Source organism: Mus caroli, chromosome 18 (genome assembly GCF_900094665.2).
Source record: "Mus caroli chromosome 18, CAROLI_EIJ_v1.1, whole genome shotgun sequence".
In the NCBI taxonomy this organism is placed as follows: Eukaryota; Metazoa; Chordata; class Mammalia; order Rodentia; family Muridae; genus Mus; species Mus caroli.
Window position 1 is genome coordinate 78,324,636 of NC_034587.1, and position 18,062 is coordinate 78,342,697.

Here is an 18,062-nt window from a genome sequence, read left to right on the forward strand (position 1 = left end):
TCTAAGTTTCTGGGCTAATATCCACTTATCAGTGAGTACATATCATGTGAGTTCTTTTGTGATTGGGTTACCTCACTCAGGATGATGCCCTCCAGGTTCATCCATTTGCCTAGTGATATCCTTAACCAGCCGGTCCTGATTAATTCTTTTTTGTCACCTTGACACAAACTTCGCCATCCTGGAAAAGGGAACCTCAGTTGAGAAAACACTTCCTCAGATTGCCCAGAGGCAAGTCTATGAGGCCTTTTCTTGATTAATTATTGATATGGGTGAGCCCAGCCCACAGTGGGCAGTCACAGCCCTGGGTAGATGGTCCTGGGTGACTTAAAACTCAATGCAGAGTAAGATGAGAAGCAGCGTTTCTCCAAGGCATGGCTTCAGGTTCTGCCTCCAGGATTCTACCTTGAGCTCCTGCTGTGAATTCCTTCCTTTAATGATCAATGGTGAGGTGTGTAAGCCTTTAAAAGAAACCCTTTTCTTCTCTAAGTCACTTTTGTTCATTGTTATTCACAGCAATAGAAAGCAAATTTGGACACAATTACCTCTGCATGGAAATTACTGCCAAATATGGTGACCTTCCGTGATTGCAGATGGAAATGAGGCTCTGAAGACTCTGTCTAGTCTACCACATAGTCAAACTCAACAAGCTGACGCTGTTCTTCCCTCTTCATTCACTTCAGTAACTGGTATACATCCACGGGGGTTCCTCTTTGCAACTGAACACTATCTTTGTGAGCAGGGAAAGTAAAACAAACACAGACAAAAGAAAATAGTAAGGATGGAGACGGATTATTGATTAGCATCTGGTATTGAGGGTAATCAGAAACAAAATGACAGAGAAATACCATGGGGTGAGTGGCAACATTCACAGGTAATAGAACCTTCACCGAGCTAGAGAAAGGACCCAAGGAGCTAAAGGGGTTTGCAGCCCCATAGGAGGAACATCAATATGAACGAAACCAGTACCCCCAGAACTCCCAGGGACTAAACTACCAACCAAAGAGTACACCTGGTGGGACTCATGACTCCAGCTGTACATGTAGCAGAGGATGGCCTAGTCGGTCATCAATGGGAGGTGAGGGCCTTGGTCTTGTGAAGGCTCTATGTTCCATTATAAGGGAATGCCAGGGCCAGGAAGCAGGAGTGGGCGGGTTGGTGAGCAGCAGGGAAGGAAGAGGAAATAGGAAGTTTTCTGAGGGGGAAACTAGGAAAGGAAATAACATCTGAAATATAAATAAAGAAAATATCTAATTAAAAAAAATAGAACCTTCACCAGTGCCTTATAGCCTCACTAAGTTCAGAGGCATCTGCTATTTACAGCATAAGGCATGGAGTTCAAAATGTCTGCCACCCACGAGGAGCCCCGTATAGGTAATGGCTCCGCTGCACTTCATGTTCTCCTGATGAGCTCAGGCCCACACACAGAAAAGTCCACGCTTAATCTTCACAATCGTAGTTCCTGAAGATGTAGAAAGCACGGCTTGAAGCTGAATAAAGACATCTGAAGGTACCAGGTAGCCCTGGAGACTCTGTTACTTTGCCAAATGCAGAACGAGGCTTTACTCCTAAGGACACCCTCTTAGAACATTGTGGTGAGTTCCCAGCCCCTGCTCCGGGCTTTTCAAGGGCCTGGCATGACCTTCCGGAAGTGAGAGCTGGAAGGACCTGATGGTAGTTGTCTCAGCCCTGTTTCTGCTCAAATCCTACAGGGGAGAGCTGTGAAGGAGAAGGCAGCGGAGTTCCACAAAGACAGCTACCTAAAACTGGGAGGAGATAGAGAATAGATCTTGGCTAAATGTCTTCCTGGTGCAGTCTAGACCTGTGGCCCCGAGCATGAAGAAACTTGTCATAGAGAAAAGAAGGTGCATATGTACAAAGCTGCTCTTCCCACATGTCACTCAACTTGTCTCAAGTTGAGCCCCACCAGTTAGTTACAACCAGTGCTCTTGACGTCACGCACACGTGGCAGTTATCCACCTCAGGACTGAACTGCTCACTAGTGAGCGTGCTGTGCCTTTAGCTCTACATATGTGTGTACCTGGTCACCCCATAATTTAAAATATACCCTATCTCTTAACTGATGCAGGCACTCTCATCTGACTCAGTTGTTTGCCCTTATATATGACTTTTTATTTTCGGTGCTGGGGAAAGAACCCAGGGTCTCATGCTCCCTCACTCATTTTCTACACTTAGTTTTCGCAGGTTATTGCAAACACCTTCTATTCCTCCCAGATGCAGTCGCGGCAGGGGCATTTTATGGCTTGTCGTGCTCACACAAATCAGTTGCAGCTAAGCAATATGGATTTAATGCTTTCCAGCTTGTTCTGCGCAGCACTGTCTTCTCGTGCTGCCCTTTGGGGAAGAGTTACCTCTTCCTTTGAGTGAAAACCTGCCCCACGTGGCTTTAGGTATTTGAATACCCATTCCCAGGTGCCAGGTGGTGGCCCGTGTTGAGGGAAAGCATGGAATCGTTGGGAGGTGCAGCTTCTATGGAGGAAGTCCTGCTGGTCCTGGAGGTTGGCAGGCTCTGAGACTGTAGAGTCTTACAACTCCAGTTCTTCCCCACCCTCTCCCCCTTCCTCCTCCCTGAACGTGGAGTTCTCCCTTTCCTGAACTAGGTGCCTGCTGCTCTACCAATCTCACACTTATGAACTCTTAATCCTCTGGAAAGATAAGCAAAAATAAAGGTTTTTTTTTTCCTTCCCTTTTGGTTATGGTATTTTATCTTGGCAACAAAAAGTCCCTAATACACACCAAATCTTATCTTTTATCTCCAAAGTCTAAGTGCTGAGAGCTAACCAACATTTATCCAGTATGGAAGCTAAGAGGCTTTGCAATTTTATTTTTCAGTGAGGTCTTAAAGAAAATAATCTTGATGTTTTCCCACTTATTGGACACACTTATAAAGAAAAAGAAATAACACTATTTTGTACAGCTAGGCCATGTGTCTAATTAAGTTCTGACCTCCAAAATGCCAGCCACTCTCTCTGCAATGCCAAGGGGTTCTGTTTATCTTTGTTGTTGCTATGAAAACCTTACTCCTCTGCACAAGTTGGTTTTCTTTTTCATCTTGCTTTTGTTTAGTTTGCAGTAGGAGGGTTAGGTTTGTTTTTAATTGGCCTTCAGGAAGGCTCGCACAACCAAAAGCTTTCTGTGACTGGTGTACAATTGGAGTGTCAGGGCCCATTGGATCGCTCGCTCAGTGAACTGCTCGCTGTGTAAGTATGAAGCTTGACGCTCCCAGCACCCACCCAGGTCTGGAACTAATCCATAACCCTGGTGCTGGGCGTCCAGACGAGACGATCGCCCAGCCTTGCTGCCATTTTGTGAGCTCCACCTCCAGTGAGAACGGAGGAGTTGCAGAACGGAGAAAAGGAAGGGACAGAGAGAGACACTGGGTGCTGAACTCGAGCTCACACATCTACTCATGAACAGGAACACATACACACACACACACACACACACACACACAGTGCCTCTATTGAAGTAATGAGCAGTTGACTTCTTTCAATTATAAAATGTCAATGGATCAAGTACTAGGAGAGCAATTTATGAGTCACCTTTTGTATAACTCATTTAGAATTCTCTGGGATATTTTTGCAGATGCAACTCCAATATTTTATGAAGAACTATTTCCCCATGTTCCATGTTCCAGGAACTTTACCTGGAAAGCTGTGAACACGCTCCTACTCATTCCAGATAGGGCACTGTCTTAGTCAGGGGTTCTATTCCTGCACAAAACATCAAAGAAGCAAGTTGGGGAGGAAAGGATTTATTCAGCTTGCACTTCCACATTGCTGTTCACCAAAGAAAGTCAGGACAGGAACTCACACAGGGTAGGAAATTGGAGGCAGGAGCTGATGCAGAAGCCATGGAGGGGTGCTGCTTACTGGCTTGCTTCCCCTGGCTTGCTCAGCTTGCTTTCTTATAGGACCCAAGACTACCAGCCCAGGGATAGCACTACCCATAATAGGCTAGGCCCTCCCACATTGATCACTAACTGAGAAAATGCCTTACAGCTGGATCTCATGGAGGCATTTCCTCAAGGGAGGCTCCTTTCTTTGTGATAACTCTAGCTTGTGTCAAGTTGACACACAAGACCAGTCAGTACAGGCACCAATGACAGAATAAAATATGACTTTATCAAAGTCCAAATGACTGAACCAATGAGTATATTGGGCTTGCCTAGAAAGTGCAGGTGAAAGGTGTTAGCATTCCTTCTAGTCTCTGCCCAACAGTTTACTAAGTAACAGCCAGATAGGCCTGGCTAACTATAAAAGGGGCAGTTTGGCCCCTCCTTGATCTCTCTGTCTCTTCTCTCTCCAAACCTGTCTTTCTCCTCCTCCTCTTCTTCCTCCTCCCCCTCCCCCAACCCCTCCCTCTGACTCTCTGACTCTCTGTCTCTAGTCCCTTCTCAACTCCCCTGTGAATGCCCTAAATAAATTCTATTCTACACGATACCCATCGTGTGACTGGTACCTCAGGGGGAAGGGATGCCCCAGCATGGGCCTGCCAAGGCCCCTCTCCCACCTCACCATACCATGCTCTAAAAAACATATCCTGGCTCTTTCTAACTATAAAACACAACAAAAGGTTGTTTACAGGAGCATGGGGGACTCTAAACACTCTACCTCTGGAGTCTTACCCCAGCATGGATGATTTCCCAATAGGTTGCATACATGAAGTCACCAGCTTCTACACACTGTGTACTCTGGCGCCTGAGACCACCATGATAGTAAATAACACACAATGAACTGGAAGTGCAGGAAGAAATGCCTAGCATGTCAGGAGGGCCCAACGTAGGCTTAAATTATTTTCAAAGGCCTATATTCATTGACAGTTTTTGAATGCTTTAACCTCCCTTCTAGCCCACCATCCACCAGAGGTAGACGACAAGTAAAGGTTATTAGGCTACTGAGGACGTGGATCTATTTAGAAATTGTTCTTTGGAGCAAATCCCCTCTGTGTTGTCAGGAAATCAGCAGTATTCAGTTCACAGAAGACAGCAGTGGCAGCTCGATCCACTTGTAAACACTTCATGAATAAACCAGCAGACCAGTTCAGTGGTGCCTGAATAGCAAACATGACTCAGCAGTGGTGCCGCTACCCAGAAGAAACAGCCAGGCCTCAGCCGAGTTGGCATGAGTCAGCAGGAGGAACCAGAACTTCTAGGGACACCAGGAGATGTTCTCAGCTATGTGTCTCTCAGCAAAGACTCGAGACCAAGAAGTGTTGCATATGCAAGCAAGCCTCCATCACTGTCTGTTGGGTTCTATTTATACTCTGTTTTAGTCGGGGATTTCTATTCCTGCACAAAACATCGTGACCAAGAAGCAGCTCTTTGTGTGTTTCTTTCTATGAATTCACTACAAACAGAGCTCAGCTACACATTGTAAGATGAACCAATACATTCGTGTCTTTAGTGAGGAATCCTTCATCATGTGTCCTTTCACATGCTTGCCTTAGCAAAACATCCTTTCACCTGAGCCTGCTTTAGAAAAATGTTCCTTCATGTGTCTGCTTTAGCAAAACATCCTTTCACCTGTGTCCACTTCAGGAAAACACTCCTTCAGCCCAATACCATCCAACACAACTGACTCTCCAAAGAACCCTTAAGTTCCACTCCAGTCCAATGGCAACTCCTCTTGGAATAGAATGAAAACCATCAACAGGCCTAGCATTTGGATGTTTTGCATATAGTCACATATGCTCTTCATGAAGATGTTAATAGCCATTATGTTCATAGGAAAGTGCCTCACAACATCCCAAGATTGGCGTCTAATCTAAAAACTCTTTTTGTGTCTGGCATAGTGGCACAATATTGCAGGAAATACTTTAAAAAAGAAATCCATGCTATTGCCCACAAGGCACTGGTGGGCATGGCTGACCTGTTCTCATCTCATGGAGCCTCTCTGACTCAGAGCCCTGAAACCTCTGCACCCATTCACTAAGTTCCCACTGGCAGGTCACGGCCACACCAACCCCATGCTTCAAAATCCCCTTTCTGTCCAGTTAATAGAACACTCTGTCATCTATCCTAACTTAAAAGACTTATAACAGCCAGCCTACCAGTGCCTTGCTGGCAATAGCATGGATTTTTTTTTTCCCAGCAACAGCACAAGCCTGAAATCCCAATGTTTGGGAACTGGAGGCAAAGAGGCTCAGCCTAAGATTCCTGTCTAAAAACACATACTATAATAGCAAATACTGATAACACTGGTACACAGTGGTATGACCAACTTCATCCTGATTGGATTTGATACCTGTGCCAGAGAGGGAATTCATACCCAACACTGTAAACCTGGTCAGAAGCCCAAGGCCAGGAGGCTCAGGTAAGGGCATATTGTTTTTGTGCACTGTGTAATGTTATTCTTGAGTTATTCAAATGCTGATATCGTGTTTCAATATCTCCCTGCTCTCATATCTTGTTTCAATCCAGACACAGCATGGCAATGCTTATACGTCTACAATTCATACCATGTATTCTCTGCCTTGTCCATAAATGCTCAGCACCCAATGGCTGGACAGAGGAGAGAATAGGTCTGAAGGAGAGAGGTGGGGGGAGGGGGGAGTAGGAGAGGGTCTGGAAAAACACCAGGAGGAAAAAAAAAAAAAAAACATCTGAAGCCTGAAAAGCCAGATCAAGATTAAACTGCAAATACCACAGTACTGGGGCAAGGAGGTCTCCAGATTAGCCTAGGGAATGAAGGAAGCTCACTGAATTGCTCAGTGTTGAGATTGAGTTTAAAGCAATCCTGGATTCTCTGTGTCGTCATTGGGGACTCACAAAGGTAAAGAGATGCACTGCCTGATTAGTTTACTACCTATGCTTAGGTTGAGTGTTTTTCTTTTACTGTCGATTTTCATGCTTAGTGTAGCCCCCAAGACCTGGGGTCTGCATGGAGCCCCTGTGACACGCCCCCCCCCCAAGTTACTTCTGATTAGTAAACAAAGATGCCAACAACCAGAAGAGACATAAGTGGGGTTTAGGTTCCCAGGCTTAGGGTCAGAGGAGAACGAAGAGGACAGGAGGAGGAAGGAGAAGCTACATGTGTTTGGAGTCAGAGAACATGGTCCTGTGGGCTGGCCGATTAGAGTTAAGAGTTGCCCAGATGAAATAAAGTAAGTAACACAGGTTTATCGAAAGGAAAAGTAGATTCTATATAGAGGGTAGATACCTGTACAGCTCTTGGCCTGTTTAAAACTTATTGTAAATATAAAGGCTGAGTTTGTCTTCCATCCAGGAACTTAAATGGTTTCAGGCAGGACAGGGTTTAAATAGTTACCACAACACACTTATATTAAAATAGTTAATTTTATGCCCTAGTAGATGCCCTCACTGGTGAGTGCACCTATTATTGCTGCCATTGCTACCACCTTCCACTGACACAGGAACCCAGCTTCTCAGGCCTTCCAACACGGGCTGAAGATCAGTAGCTCTCCAGGAATTCTTCCAGCCTTCAGCATTAAGTTGGGACTGAGAAACCATCTCTTCGGATGGACTTAGACTTGACCAGGTTCTCAGCCTCTCCAACCACTGCTTGTATGTTCAGCCTGTGCAATGTAAGCCAATCTAGTAAATGCCCACTGGAAAGCACATTCATGCTGGCTGACAGACCTACATCTGGGGGATGAAGAACTTGTTTTGTATTTAAAGCTAGGAGACCAGTCCCAGACACCTGCCCAACTGTCCCCTCAGTTGGGTTGGCCCTCTGAGACACACAAGTCCTATCTGTTTCAAAGGCTCAGCTGGATGAGGTTTCCTGGTGTTCTCCCAGCTGGAACATTTTGGTCGTTAGTTTAGTCAAGTCCATTTGGTTGCTTGCTACACAGGCAAGAACAGAGCAGCTCACTGTGAAACACAGGTTGCCTCTTTATACCCTAAGAGTTCTTTGTTTTAGTTTCCACATCTGGGTTGAGTAGGCAACAGAAAAGGAACCCTCTAAATCAGGGGTCTTAGACACATGGGTCTAATGGACAGCCAAGGCAGTAAGACTTGATGAGAATACTGTGGAACAAAGTGGGTAGAGCAGGCTCTTGAAGCAAGGACAGCAGGGAGTCTGGTATGTGTCAGGCAAGGAGCCTCCTAGTCTCTCACAAAGTCCTACTGACTCAGTCTTAGCTTACAAACTGGGAAAATTATTTAATGATTTCCCAGGTAGCCATTTCTTTACACCCCAGGACTGTGAGTCAATCTCTAGACAGAAGATGTCATGAAAGACATCTGAAAATGAGGTCAGATCCAGCTCACAGTTGAGGGACAAACACCTGGCTTGACACCCCTGCCGGAACAGGCGTTTCGTCTGCCTGCCTTCCTTGCACTCTGAGCTTTGCTTTAAGAGCTCCTTGGTGGGAGAGCATTTTTTTTTCTGCATTGAGTGAAAGCCTTTAAGGTTAATTCGTTGGACTCAAGCATCCATGGCAAAGGATTTTCCTTCCGAACAGCCTCGCTCCAGGAGAGTAATGGTCGCATCCAAATCCAGCAGGCAGAGCTCTCATTTCTAAAACTAACTGATATTTTTACTTCTAGAAACTTTACTTCCTAGGGGAGTGCCAAAGTGGGTACTCCAACATTGGCCCGCACACAGGGGCTAAGGTCCCAGGAGGGGTTAAGTCTAATGAAGAGCTTCCCCTATAGCTCCTGGTGGTATCAACAGTGCCAGAACTCTCAATCCTCAAAGTTAGGAGAAAGAGATTGGAGAGAGATTTGATACTTTAAATGAGAAATGTCCTCTATAGGCTCATGCATTTGAACACTTGATTCCCTTTCAGTGGTGCAATTTGGGGTGGTAATAGAACTTTTAGGAGGTAGAGCCTGGGCTGTAGGAAGCACATCACTGTAAATGAGCTTTGAGGGTTTATAGCTTAACCTCCCTCCTCCCTCCTCCCTCCTCCCTCCTCCCTCCTCCCTTCTCCCTCCTCCCTCCTGTGTGAATAAGAATGCGATCAAATAGCTTTCTTCCACTATGCTTTGCCCCCACCAGGGATTTTAGCCCTCTGGAACCATGACCCCCAATAAACCCTTTCTTCTTATAGCTGCTTTGGGTCATGGTGTTTTATCACCACAACAGAAAGTCACCAATACAAGCAGTCAGAGTTGTGCAGGGTGAAGACTCAGTCTCTGTCAGTGCCTTGAAAATATGAAGATGACCAGGATCCATGGCCACAGCAGCCTCCAAAGAAAATATAAAACATGGCCGATGTTCCCTAGGGTTTTCAACATGGATCTATTTTGTGTGTCAATCTTGATTTTAGCCCAGTGAGGATCACGTCAGACTTGTATCATGTCTGTTGGATGTTTGAATCTGTTGCAAAGACACTAGGCAACTAATATAATGCTTTGCCCCACGGTTGGTTGCTCTGTGTTACTTTGCAATGGCATAGTCCCTGCTTTGAAGGCCATCAAAGCTATGAGCTTTTTTCCTTTGATTTTTCTGCTGCTGCTTCTCCTCCTCCTTCTTTGTTTTTTGTTTGTTTGTTTGTTTGTTAATCATTTGAGACAGAGACGTATACAGCTCCTTCTAGATTTGAACTAATTATTACAGCCGCAGATGATTTTGCTCCTGACGCTCCTATATCCACATCAGTCAGCCCTTCTTCCTGAATTTTAATTTCCAATCTTGTAAGGATCCGATGGACAAGCTTCTGTAATTTATTTAAGCTAACTGGCTCTTTCAGAAAAGGTTATGCTGCTGTATTGTAGGAGGTTATTCTTTCAAACCAGGCATAGCCACAGTGGATGCTGACTGGGCGGTTCCCAGCAAACCTGAAATGCTCTATCAATCATGTTGGTGGAGCCCAATAGAATCCAGTTTCCCATGAGGCTCTCCCCCAGTCCCCTTAACTAGGCTCACCCAAGGAATTTTTCTTTGTTTTCATTGTAGTTGAGTTTCACCATTCTGCTGATCATGAGTTTTGCTTTTCAATTCTTTGAATCATCTTTTAAACTTCTGTTTAGTATCCTATTTTTTTTTTCATTTTTTTTTCTGATGGAATTCATACTTAATTTATGAGACAGGTTTAAGATGGCTGTTTTAAATCCTTGTCAGATAAATCCAGCACCCATTTTGTTGGTTGGTTGGTTGGTTGACTTGGTTTTGGGGGGTTTTATTGGGATTTTTTGTGTGTTTTTTTTGAGCATAAAATCATAGAATCAGGAGAAGAGTTCTTCTCTTAGTTTGCACAGTTTCTTTTTCTCCTAATGTTATGTCAAATGCCTCACTATACACAAGAAGCTCAGACAAGATTCGTATCATTACTTCCCCTGAAAAAGATAGACTTCCACTTGAGTGCTTCACTTCCAACAACTCCCAGGGAACACAGTGGAGACGGAGTCTGAAACAGGATCTTCTCACCCCAAGCCTAAGTACAAGTTCATCATGATTGACGTTTTGTTAAAGATATTCACTTCTCCACAATCTTAACCACAAGATAAGGAATGCAATAAACTGATGAGGATCAATAATTCCATTTTGTCCCACAGGTAAAATATATCAGCAGCATCCTTACGACGATAAAGAGAGTCAGGTGCAGATACTTACACCCAACCAATGGACAGAAGCTGGGACGCCTGTGGTTGAATTAAGGGAAAGTTGGAAGAAGCTGAGGAGGAGGCTGACCCCACAGGAAGACAGGCAGTCTCAACTAACCTGGACCCCTGAGATCTCTTAGACCTTTAGCCACCACCCAGGCAGCATATACTAGCTGATATGAGGACCCTCATCCCTCACAAATGTACAGCAGAGGGCAACCTGGTCTGAGCTCTGTGAGAAAAGATGCACCTAACCCTTGAGAGAGACTTGAGGCCCCAGGGAGTGGGGAGGTCTGGTGGGTGGGTGGGTGGGGAAGGGACACCCTCTTGGAGATGAGGGAAGAGGAAAAGGATGAGAAACAGTCAGAGGGTGGGCTGGGAAGCGGATAATGACTGGACGGTAATAAAAGATTAATAATAATAATAATAATAAAAGATCTGATGATAAAACTTGTCTTCTAGATTCATATCTATCGATGTGACAAAAGCGACATTGGAGAGGAGGGTTTATTTGAATTGGGGAGGAGGGTTTATTTGAATTGGGGAGGAGGGTTCATTTGAATTGGGGAGGAGGGTTCATTTGAATTGGGGAGGAGGGTTCATTTGAATTGGGGAGGAGGGTTCATTNATTTGAATTGGGGAGGAGGGTTCATTTGAATTGGGGAGGAGGGTTCATTTGAATTGGGGAGGAGGGTTCATTTGAATTGGGGAGGAGGGTTCATTTGAATTACAAGTCCACGATGGAGCTCATCATTTGGGGGAAGTAAAATCAGGAAGAAAACACACACGGATCCTTGTTTGGGCTGCTGGTTAGGGAATGGTACACTGCACTGCATCTTCCCCCATCAATCAACAATCAAGGCAATTCCCTCGCAGATGTGCTGGCAGAGTTACCAGATTTACATAATTCCTAGTTAGGCCTGCTCTCCCAGATAACTCTAGGCTGCGTGGAGTTGACAGTGAAAACTAACTTAGCTCACGTTTATGGAAAAATTAGTACAGGGCTTTTATAAAAATCAACCTCTATTAACTCTTAATGAACTGAAGAAATGTGAGGAATGTAAAGAGGGGGAGAGGGAGGCACTCAGGGTGGGGGCACTCGGGGTGGGGGCATTCTGGATCGACTGGGAGGGAGGCTGTCTATAGTCGGAGTGCTTGGTCCTGGGCAGAAGTGTGCTGAGGTTGACCTATAGTTAGTCCTGTGCACTGTGGGAAAATCCATCGCATGATAGACCCAGTGGTCAGGGCAAGAGACATCCAGACACAAGACATCTAGAATCTCTGTCACAGGACTCTGGATCTATGAGGCATTATATCAGCATTTCAGATTGAAATTAAAATGCTAAGCCAGATGTAATGGTACACCCTATACCCCCATCACACAGGCTGAGGCAGGATGACTGCTATGAATTGGAGACCAGCTTACTTTACATCAAAAGGAAGGGAAGGAGAAGACATTAAAATTAAAGTTTGTAGTGAGATTTAAGTCTAAATAAGTATTTTGAAATTCTTATGTTCTGACTATGCATATTTTTCCTCTGGTCAGTATGGTGGGACCAGGAAGGATAGCTGGAGGATCACTGACTTTGCCCCTTGAGTTCAAATCCATTTTCTTTCAATTGCAAAATAACATTGCATCGAGTTTCCATTTACTTTCTTTGGGACTCCAACTGCTACACGTTCATCACACAGGGCAAGAGTATCAGCTAAAGTCATTTAGGTTGTAGTAGAAGGAGGGAAAGTATAACACACCAAGAGCCAACTTTCGCTGCTAACAACCCAGAGCAAGCAGCAAAAGGCTCTGCTGGAGAAGAGAGCCTGTTTCAAATTAGAATGGCTGCCATGCTATTTTCTGTCATTTTATCCAAGGCCAACACTGTCTCAAATCTTTGTTTTGTCTGGTATTTTTTTCCCTCTTTCTCTCTCTTTCTGGCCAGATAAAACCGGTTTGGAAGTGATCTGGCTCCAATCTCAATTTACTTGAAACATTTTCTGAAACAACACTTGCCCAAAGTGACCTTTCTAACAGGTGACTCCAATTGTGCCATACTCCAGCTCAAAAAAAAAAAAATAAGTCCTTTCCTTCCATAGGGGAAGGCACCCAGTGAGCCCAACTGTGTCTGTGCTTATTGGGAGTTCATGCCTGCTGTGTTCTGTCTCCACACCAAGAAGTAGATAAAGTTCCCCTCCACAAAGAAAAATCCAGGATCAAAAACCTGCTTGATTGAATTCTACCAAATACATGAGTAAGAACACTACACACCATGCAATAAAGAACATACACATACTCTGCTGTGTAGGAAGGAGTCTGTGAGCTCCCTGCTAATGGTTTGTTTGTTCTGTGTTAAGCTTCATTATAAATGTTATCCAAGGAACTAACTAGCTCAGGAGAAGCACAAGACTTGGGCACTAGTGTTTGGGCCCCTCCTCCTGCTCTGGAAGGGGGTGCTATGGAGAAACACAGCAACACTATAAATCTCAAATCTCAAGGGTGGACCTCACCAGTGGGGCATGATTACACCACAGAACAGCTGGCTGCCTTTGTTTCCCCTTAGTATGTAACTGGTTAAAGGCCAACTCTAACCAAGAAGGTGTCTGCGATTGATGCCTGCTGGCGAGGGATTAACCACAGCCCAGGGCAGACCCACAAAGCATTACACAGCTAGATGTACCAGCAAGCAAAATTCTGTCTCCATCACTCTGTCAAGTCCTATTTATACCCTCCAAACATCACCTGTCCTTCACATGCCTTGCCTCAGCATAGGTCTTGCCTCAGCACGTACATCCGATCAGTCAGAGAATGCAGAATCCCGATAAATGCAGCTCAACTATGCAATGTAAGGCGAACCAATACTCGAGTATTGTTAGCAAAGAATCCTTCATCACATGTCCTTTCACATGCTTGCTTTAGCAGAACATCCTCTCTCCTGTTTCTGCTTTAGTGAAATGCTCCTTCATGAGTCTGCCTTAGCTTTTCACCTGTGTCCACTTCAGGAAAACACTTCTTCACGTGTTTGTCCCAGCAAAACACCATCCAACACAACTGACTCTCCAAAGAACCCTTAAGTTTCCACTTCAAAAGAAGTATTCCATTACCTGGTTTCAAAGCACATCACACAAAGCTATAACAGTCAAAGCAGAATGCTGTTGGCTCAAAAAAGGACATTTGGGTCAATGGATCAAAACATAAGATCCTCACAAGTCCAGCCACCTGAGCTTTTGACAAAATAGAATTTGCATTATGATAATAGTCTTCAGTTAACAGTGTTGCAGAAATTGGAGATTTGTGTGTGGGACTGAAAGAAAGACATATGTTGTAATGGTTACACAAGTTGTCCATAAACAGCTTACAGGCTTTGGTGATAAAGCTACTAGAAAAAAAACATTGAAAATCCATCAGGACATAGACTGGGGAAAATGTATCCCACCTCAAAGGCACAGGATACAAAAGCAAAGATAACAAGTGGAATTGCATCAAAATCAAGATGTTTTAAACAGCAAATGACCAACGTGATCAAGGGCCATTCCACAGAGTGGGAGACCTTGCAGGTTCTTTCTGGTAAGGGGTTACTATCCAGAACTCAGTTACTATAAGAACTCAGTCAAATAGCAAAATAATAACAATAGTTCTCTTAAAAATGGGCCAGAAACCTAAATAGACTTTAACAGGTACAAATGGCTAGCAGGTACATGAATAAAAGGCTCAGTGTCCCTAATCACCAGGGAAACGGAAGTCAAAACCACAGCGAGCGATTCTCTTATTCCATGTAGAAAGACTGTCACCAATTGTGTGTGGAAGAAAAAAGGAAGCTTTGCACACTGTTGTTGTGAATACAGCTTAACACAGCCACTATGAAAGCAGTTTGGGGGTCCCTCAACAAAAAGGAATAGACGATGACATGAGCCAGACATGCAAAGGAAATCCAAAGGAAGGGTATGTCCCCGGGAAGTAAAGTCAGCCTGCTGGAGAGACAGCTGCACCCTGTGTTTGCTGCAGCACGAGACACATAAACTACGTGGGAGAAGGAATCGAGGTGTCTGCTGATACTCAGATGAAGAAGGGCTGGTGTGCACACATACACTGTGGAAGGCAGGTGGGTCACGACAGGAACGAGGACTTGCCATTTTCAAGCACGCAGGTAATGAAGGTCACCATGTTAAGTGAAATACGTCATGCGTGGAAGCAGCTCATTGTCTCACTGACCTGTGGGACCTGAAAGTGATGATCTCACTGCAGGTGCCAGGAGAAAGAGGTCACCAGAGACTGGGGACAGAGAGGGCTGGAAATAGGGAAAGATTAGTAAGTAGGCACTAGGTGTCACTTGGAAAGAAGCAGGAGTTCAATAGAATTGGAGAAGCATAGGATTTCCCCACTAGGCTTAGCCCCTAGGAGAGCCCTGTCTAAGATAAGCTCTATCCCATTTCAACAGGCCTGTGTACAACACTGCTATGGGTCCTACTATATCAAGATAACTGGATAATGGAATGTTATTTCCCCGAAACTAAAAGTGTCTGAATATTTTCACCACAAAAGCATAAAAAACGTCTAAGGAGCTAGGTATGCTTATCCTGAGTCGAACACTATATGACATGTACCGAAACATCACACTGTACTTCAGTTTTTAAAAAATAAAAAGGCTGAAGAGATGGCTCAGAGGTTAAGAGCACACACTGACCTGGTTTCAGTTCCCAGCACCCATGCCGAACAACCCACAAACACTGAAACTCCACGTCTAGGAAATCCAAGGTCGTCTCCTGGCTCCCCAAATCACCTTCATTGACAGGGGTTCGCATGCAAGTTCAATGCGAACTCAAATGCACAAGCAAACACATGACTTAAAAATGAACCGTTGAAAGAGAAGATAAAAAAAAAATGTTTAAAACACACACAGAGGTGAACCTGTCAGGAAGATGGTGAGAATTTATGAAGTCAGCCATGTAGAAAATACAACATTTTAAATGTATAGTTGGGTATTTTAAAATAACAGCATCCCCCCCCCCCCGTGTGATCCAACAACTATTGGCTTTTAATTAACCAAGAGTCCCAGAGTGAAAGAGAGAAGAAACATAACCAGAAGACAGAAATACCAGAGATCTTTGTCCAGGGCAAAGCTGAGCAATGCCTGGTGTCAGATGTGGTCTCACGGTGTTAACTGAAGAGAGATGTGTAACTGAGTAACCAGGAGAGACTTCAGACCAGAATCCATGGCAACAGCCCATGCATAGCAACCGGAGTCTCTGCTTCAGCAACTAGAGCATCAAACTGGCTTTTTAGGTCCTCCAGTTTAGTGAAGGAAGGTCATATTGCTTTTATCCAGAGAAATGACTTCTCTTGGGAGGAGAGGTGCTAACACACAATTGGCCTGCATCACTCCACAATTGGAAGGGCCACGGGAACTATCGGCTCACAGCTCTTCCGAAGATAGTGTCATCCCATCTAGACAGGCCTATTAAGGCCTATTTGTCGTGGGTTCACTTGGAAGTTCAATGCACTGAAGCACATGTTCTAGTTTTCAATCTCTGAAGTGGATTTAAATGTCTGTTTTAGGGGTTTCAAAAACTGCCTCAACCTTTAAAAAGTAAAAGAAAAACTCAGCTGAGGTGCAGATAGTCTACTTAACGTAAAATTACGAAATTACTGCATTCCTGAATATTGAAGTCTTCTTAGAACGGGTTCAATCTTTTTCTTTCAGTTACAAAATTGAACCTTTTCCTTCTCTTTGGAACAATGATGTCTTCTTTTCTTTCATTTTTCTGAGACATAGCTTCATTCTGTGGCCCGGACTTGTCTGGAACTCACCATACAGTTCCAGGATGACCCTGTTCTCATGATGACCTTGCCTCAGCTTCTCTTGAGTAGAAATTGAAAGTAAAATCAATAAGCTGCTTAAACACTTGCTGGCGTTTGTGCATCTTCTTCGAAATACTAACTATTCAAGCCCTCTGCCTAGTTTTTAATCAGGTTACTGGATTTTTGTCTTGTTTGTTTGTTTGTTTGTTTGTTTGTTTTGGTTAGGGTTTTGTGGGGGGTTTTATTTATTTTGTTTGCTTGTTTGTTATTTTGCCTGTTTAGTAATCAGGATTCCACTGGAGAGGCTGAGAATCCAATAGTACATGAGGCTGAGTGCCTTAGCAGTCCCAGTATAGAACCAAAAACCTGGAGAGTTCTTAGAGAGCCCGTGACAGAAGCCTGGAAAAGGTGGCTCTGATATCAATGACACAAGCAGCAGCAGCAGCAGCAGCAGCAGCAGCAGCAGCAGCAGCAGCAGCAGGACAGATCAGCTCAGCAGCAAAGGGGAGGCTAGATGAGGTAAACTGGAGTAATCTGTCTCTGCCAGGCTGCTTTATAATATGGCTCCTACCCGGAAGTGTGGCCCATAGGAAGGGTTGGTCTCTCCACATCCATTAAGGCAACCTGAGCAATGCTTCAGTTAAAGGTCCCCGCTCACGGATTCTAATCAGTGGCAAGTTCTCATCAAAACCGCCCATCGCAGTTTCAAACACAGTTAGGATGTAGGACTCTTACAGGATTTATAGTTTGCAAATATTTTCTTCTAAATCGTCTGTCTCCACTGAGAAGCATGAAACTGGGGCGGCTTCCAGCCTCGCTGGCTGCCTTCTTCCCTGCACAGAGTCGGCGGTTGTTGTTGTTTTGTTTTGTTTTTTGGCTACAGAAGTCCTGGCAGACTTTTTGGCTTGCCGTAGCAGCCCTGCCTATGTGTTGGGGCTTTTGGAGCCTGTGGTTTGCGTGTTGAAGTCTAGTAAGCGATTGCCAGGGTAAATGGAAGCTTCGCCTGTGTTCTCCCAAGAGTTTTAGGGTTGGAGGTCTGAAGTCCATGACACACTTCTTTTTAATAATGTAAGAGAAAAGTTAGCTTTTCTTCTTCTGCATGATGATATCCAGCTTCCCACAGCAGTCAACTAGGAGACCATTCTCTTAGCATCTTAACATCTTAGTGTACTGTATCCTATTGATGTTTGGGGTTATCTCCAGCCTCTCTTTTTTTATTATACAGGGCTCTCTCTATATAAAGATATATCCTATTATGTCCTGATCACAAGTTTTCAGTTCCTGTAGCTTTGTAATATACTCTGTAATCAAAATATACAGTGATATCAAGTTTGGGAAGGCATGTGTAGGGAAGAGAAGACACGGTGTTAAAACATCCTTATTACCCAGGGTTACTTATCGATTCAGTGCTGTTCCCAACAAACTTCAAGACTAATTTTAGGGAAATAACAAAAGATAACTCTGAAATTTATGTGGAGTCTCTGGAGCAGTTCTGATACCCGAGGAAGCCCAGCCTTCCTCTCTGTCTAACTGGTTCTTTGTGTTCCTTGAAAAGATGTTGTCTAGTCAATGTTTCTATTCCTGCGCAAACATCATGACCAAGAAGTAAGTTGGGGAGGAAAGGGTTTATTCAGCTTACACTTCCACATTGCTGTTCATCACCAAAGGAAGTCAGGACTGGAACTCAAGCAGGTCAGGAAGCAGGAGCTGATGAGAGGCCATGGAGGGATGCTGCTTACT